We start from the raw sequence: 6,432 nt of genomic DNA, 5'->3' as shown, positions 1-6,432 counted from the left end.
AATGGGCAGCAATTGTCAAACCTGAGCTGTGACAAGTATAGGTGCGTGAAGGAATGGGCTGTTGCTACAGGAGGTGGCTGTAAGCCTCACTGAGATGTCAGCTGGGTGCCTGTTCCCCTCCAACTCCTGCAGAGAGATCTGGAGACATGCAAAAAAACCAGCAAAGCTTGCAGAGGCACTGCAGGTGTCAGGCTGTTTAACCAGAGGGGAGATAAGCAGAAGGGGCGATGGCTGAATTGTGTGACAGACTAAGCAGACGAGTTTGGCGGGAGAGAGAATACCCCATTTACCTGCACAGCGAGCTGGGAAGCAGCAGGATTGAAGTGCCAGGCGCTGGCTGCTCTCCATCCCTGGCCAGGGGCTGCAGCAGCAGCACCTTCCCCTCCCTCACTTTGGGAGGAGACGCGGCTGCTGGCGGTACTGTGCTGCCCTTTGTGCAGAGCTGGTCCTCAAAGGAGACAGGCTTGAGCTGCCTGGAAGCTCCCTACAATGCTGTCCTGTTTTCTTGGGTCATTGGTGCAGAAAGATAACTGGGCCCCCAGTGGCCCTGGCTGTTAGCTCTGCTGTGACCACAATGACGCTTCCCTTGCTGCTGCTCGTGATTTTCTTTTTGTACACTGAACTTGCCAGGCTCTTGCTGCTCAAATGGCCCTCCGGGATGGATTGTGGCAGTGTAAAGACACGTCTCAGCAGCAGCTCTGGAAGAACCAGTCAGAATTAATGGCAACCAAAACCTCTCAAGAGACTAAGGCAAGTGAAACAGCCTCTAAGACCATTTATCATGAAATATCTGGGCTGGATCCTTGGACAGGGTGAAATAAAGATGTTAAAGCCCATGGCGCTAAGCTCTTACATCCTCAGTTTCCATCAGCAGGCTCGTTTCTTGCAGGCACGTGAGCATTTCTGCTGTTGCTCGTAGCCCAAGTACAAAACCCAGGACAGCCGAAGGTGTTTTAGGGTGCTGACCTCTAAGGAAGTAATTTCCAGGAGGATGGAGCATTGCAGTCCTGTTGTGTCAGTGCATTTACTACATCCACCTGCCTCTGCACGGTACCCAACATCTCTCTAAACACTTGGGGCATTTGCCATGTGCTGCTGGGATCATCTTAATGTGGGACCAGGGCTTTCTTCATGCCTGCCTTAGAGGGGACAGCCTGACACACTCCCAGCTGACAGACTTGGAGGGGCAGGAGGCTGCCACTGGCAAATCCAGAGAAAGCTACTACAGCCTAAGGATTCCCAGCGATACGTGAACTGGAAGCCATGAGAGAAGAGAAAGGTGCATCCTGCTCGGAGAGGTGAGCTGCCAAAAGGCACTGTGAAAGCTCTGGGCTCAGAAAAAGCTAGCCGCAGCACAGGCTGCGGGGAGAAAGCGACACCTGAAGGTGAGTGGTGCCTGGGGAACAGGCGCTTGGGTGGGTTTGTGATGCCAGTGGGCCTGTCCAGCACACACATGGCTGCTGTGCACACCTGCACAGCCCCAGCCATCCCACCAGCAGAAAGCCACGAGCACCGGAGTGCTGCAGAAACAATCCACATGGTGATGAAACCGCGGACAGCTGGGTTTAATGGCCATAGCCCACGCTGGGGCCAGGGGTCAAGGTTAACAGGCCCAGGACCAAATGCAAACTGACATTCATGAAGGGCTCCCCAGTGTACTGGAAGTGCGCAGAGATGTGGCTGGGTCACTGCTGACAAGCAAAGCTTTATAGATGAAAGCACAAGGCAGGAAAGAGCCTGACCTCTGTGACTCAGCAATGGGGCTGGGGGGGGGCAGAGGGCAGTGGGAGCCGGCAGTAATCACAGCTTTCACACTGCAGCCTGTCTTTTCACGGTCACTGAGAAATGCAGAGAACGAAGGATGCTGATGGTCCTTCCGACCTACTGGCAAGCAGTCAATACTCTGCTACTACCTCTACAGTGTATCTAGTGCCTATTTGCCCTCTAAAGTGAGAGGGATCAGAGAGGAGAAATGTGGAGCTGTAGAGGAGGGGCGATCAGGCAAGAGAGCATTTACAGGGCATTTACCTGGGAGTCTGAGCCCCTTAACTCCCTCAGTGCTGCTGTTGTCTGCAGGCACCATGTTTTTAGAGCACTGCAAAGGTTGTATGGGCAAGTGCCTGAATAAGTTAAACTGGACAGGGGGGATTAGTCTTGCTGGTTGTCCATACAGCTCTTGCCCCTGTGCTTTGCCTTGTCTTGGACAGGGCGGGAGGGAGCAAGGGCCACCACGGCACTGCTCCAAAGCAGCCTGAGCAGGAACAAATACAGGCTTACGTCCACATGTTGGAAGCAGTGGTGGGGCTCTGGCAGGGATGAGGATGTGTTGGCATCCCCTGTGAGCTGAGAGACAGACAAAGGGACAGCACGACACTTCCCAGGATCTGTCCTGAGGGGCCACAGCTGTGAGAGCAGGGCTGTGCAGGGCAGCTTCCCCTCCCCAAAAGCTTTAACCACTTGCATTTGCGCAGCATGCCAGACTAAACCTCCCAAAATGCACCTCCCAAAGCACACCTTGTGGAGATGTGGAGGCCTCAGCATCACCTGTTTCAATTTACGGAGCTGTTCTACTGTGTTGAATGCTGCTGTGCTGGTGTAGGTATGCTGGCTTATAGTGCTGTCAAGACCAGAGAAAACAGAACAAATGTGTTGCTCAAGACTTGCAGCTCAGAAATAGTGGGCTGCATGAGCAAGGTTTGTTACAGTCAGAGGAATCACAGTGCCCACTCTCACAAGATCCCCCCAAGTAAGGGAAGGAGGACATGAAACTCAAAATTCAGGCAGCTGTATTATATATGGTCTTCCCTCTGCTTTCCACAAGACACATCCAGGTGACATCTCCCAGGCATATTCAGCACTCGGCACTGCAGGTGAAGCTGCAGTGCCAGAAAAGCAGCTGGTGTTTGAGGTTACAAAAAAGTGTCAGGATCTTTCTTGAAAGCTTCTGGTTCTGGTTTTGTGAATTTGTTTATTTTCTGTACTGAAGGGAAATGTCATTGCTATTCCCCCCCCCCCCCCCAGTATAGTTCTAACAAGCTGGAAGCCTGTGGTATGAAAATAATGATATTGGAATGAAAGTAATTTGTGCCCAGCTGCTTCTAGAACAGCCAAAAAAAGACTAAAATGAAAAAAAACATGTAGCAGCCAAAAAATGTGCATTCTGCCAGAGTGAGCAGGACTAGAGGTCAGATGCAGATCTTGCCGGAGCGGAGCTAGAGATGGAAATGTACAGCCCGCTAGAAGCTAATGAAAACCAAAATGTAGACGGCTGCCATGGCTGAACTGAACCCAAAACATGCATCTGCCACACTCATATAAAACCCAGACATCAACTGTTTGAAGCCTTCTTTGAAGGCTTGGGCTTGTAACTTCAGAGTGGGATTGAATTCTGGGCAAATGAGTGTCCCCATCCCTTTCTCTCCCCCTCCTAAGAGGACTGCGAGGGCTACTCTTTGCAGTCACCATTCAGCATGTAGCTTAGTATTCTGGCACTTACTTCTCCACCAGCTTGCTTGACTATAAAGAGTATTTGGACTCCCACAGTGGTTCATTTAACCAGACTTTTCAAAGGAGTCCCTCTCCCTCGCTCTCCTCTGCAGAGGAATAAACAAGATAAAACAGGAAGCAAAATCAAAAGAAGTAGAGAAAAGGCAAAAAAAAAAAAAATCTGAAGGAGGAAAGGAGAACCACAGACACAGAACAGACCAACTAAAACCATTGTTGGGTCCCTACTCCTCCAAACCAAGCCAGCAGCTTGCCTGGGAGCAGTTTGGGAGATTTCTTTTATATATATATATATATATGTAAGAGAGTAGATGGAAAAGTAGACAATGAAAATGGTTTGGGGTTTTTTTTCCCCTTTTCATCATGGGAACAGCTCCAAGGAAGCTGCTGAATTTAATGGCAGGTAATTTTGGAATAAATAAAAGGCAACAATACATCTGTGCATGGGATGTAACAGTGGCCCTCACTACCTAGCAGTCAGAGTGCCAGGCACTGCATTTCTGCTAAAAAGCACCCGGTAACTCTGTAAGCGATGACAACCTGGTGCACCAGCTGCACAGAGCAGTTGGATGCCACAGTGTGGGATTCTAATTCTCAGCTTCTGCAGCCAGGAGAAACGCACAGGGACCTAACCTCAGTGCATGCTACCTTACAGACGCATGGAAGGCATGGATCTTCCCACCTTCATCCGAGTGCAAAAGATGGATCCAGACCGTGTGAGGAGGGCAGGAGCCATGCTGACTGCAAGCTGGGCGATCTTACGGTCAGGTGGCGATGGGGGTTAGCTTAGGAGACCAGATACCCTAGACTGCTGCATCTTCAACAGAGGGAATCAGTGTTTTGGGTTTGTGTGGTGGGGTTTGGGTAGTGGGGAGGGGCTGCAGGGGTGGCTCCTGTGAGAAGCTGCTAGGAGCTTCCCCAGCTCCGAGTCGGACCTGCCGCTGGCCAAGGCCAAGCCCATCAACAACAGTGGTAGTGCCTCTGGGAGAATGTATTTAAGAGGGGACACCTGTAGCAGGGGAGGGGAGTGGGATGTGAGAGAAACCCCTGTGCAGACAGCAAGGCCAGTGAAGAAGGAGGGGGTAGGAGGTGCGCTGGAGGAGGTGGAGAAAATCGGGAGTGGAGTTGAGCCTGGGAAGAAGGGAGGGGTGGGGGGAAGGTGTTCTAAGATTTGGGTTTACTTCTCATGATCCTGTTTTGATTTGATGGTAACAAATTAAATTGATTTTTTTTTTCCCCTGAGTCTGTTTTTTTGCCTGTGACCATAACTGGTGAGTGATCCCTCCCCATCCTTGTCTCGACCCCAGAGCTTTTCTTTCTAGTTTCTCCTCCCCATCCCACAGGGGCAGGAGGAGTGAAGGGGCAGCCTCCTGGTAATTTGTTGCCAGCTGGGCTGAAACCACAACAATCAGGTTCCCTGAAAGAATGACTCAAATCGCCAAAGCTAGCTTCTGGTCTAAATCACAGCTTAGAGAGTTCTTGGTCAACTGGGAGCGCTGGAGCTTGTGAAAGCTGGCTCTAGCTTACGTGGTGTGAACCCTCTGCTCCCTCTAGGCTGCCTGGATGCCAGCTTCACACCTTGCCTGCCCATTCTGGCACAGAGCAAATCTTCAACTCACAGGTGCAGAACAGAAGGAATGGCTGCCTCCAGAGCTCATGGCAGGACAACAGCCACTGGCCACCCGAGGACTCTCCTGACATGCACAGGCTGTCTTCGGCAGATGAGTCAGCACAGAAAAGAGAGAAGCAAAAACAAGCAGATGGAAGAAGTGGAACCGACACATGAAAGACACAGCAAGCAAGGAGGACTTTAGGCCTCTAATTAGTGCCTGCAGAAAAATTAATGAGCAACACTGCCAGTGCAGGTGCCCTGCCTAAAAAAGCATTCCACAACCATGGGGTATGATAAGCAGCTAGCTGACTGAGACAGACAGCCCCTTCAGTCTGGATCATGACAGAAAACGTTCTGCTCCTGAGAGTGGTAACTTGAAAACTCTCTTAAAAGCCCAGGTGTCTCCCAGGTGAGCTCTGCACCAGTTGCTTCTGCAAGGATGGCGCCCCATCATAGGAGCTGCAGCTTCCAAGGAAGGACGCAGGTGTCCGTGCACCAGTAGGCAATGCCCCACTGGAAGAGGGTATGTCCTGGGAAATATGAGGTCTGACACCAAGGCTGCATGGATCCCTGGGCTGGGGGTCACCAGAGGGATGACTCAAGTGACTGAGGCAAAGCACAGGTGCAAGAACTGGCAGAGCAGCTGCTTCTGGATCCCACACTCCCATGACTAACTGCAATAATTGCAGGGCTGTGGAGGAATGGGTACTTCTTGCCAGCCTGCATTAGTAACCTGTGTCCTTGGCTGCCTGCCCATCTCCACAGGAGGTCTGTTTTCTTGTTGAAGTGATTTCTGGATAGCCAGGGTATCTAGGAGTAAATTAGCTTCCTCACAAAATATCTTTATATCCTATGTACGTAACTCACTCATTACTCTTGTCATCAGGATCTTACTACAGGGAAGAGTCACATCTCAGAAAAATAAGAGCAATTATGTCTGCTACAGAAAAGACAAGACCATACCTACAGGAAAGGAGAGGGCATCTATACCAATGAATGCCCTGTAACTATTAATATCCCATTATTAAGAACACCTGAGAGGTAAATGAATTCCTTGCTCCTCATTATGTATCACTATCTTGTATTACTGAGCATCAATATTGATGTCTGGGATTTTCACAGTCCCAAGCCTGTAAATGAATTAGCATGTGCATCTGTATACATGGAAACAAATTCTTCCCCCAAGCAGTCCTCTTTTATAAATGTATAGAGACTTGGAGGAGTTTTAGACTGTGTTAACAGAATGCTGAGGGTCTAGTCTTTCTTGATGGATCTGGGTGAATATCCTCCTCCGGTGTCTTCTGTGTCAGCACAGA

This window comes from Haliaeetus albicilla, chromosome 7 (assembly GCF_947461875.1).
Source record: "Haliaeetus albicilla chromosome 7, bHalAlb1.1, whole genome shotgun sequence".
Lineage (NCBI taxonomy): Eukaryota > Metazoa > Chordata > Aves > Accipitriformes > Accipitridae > Haliaeetus > Haliaeetus albicilla.
Note: the sequence above shows the minus strand (reverse complement) of the source record.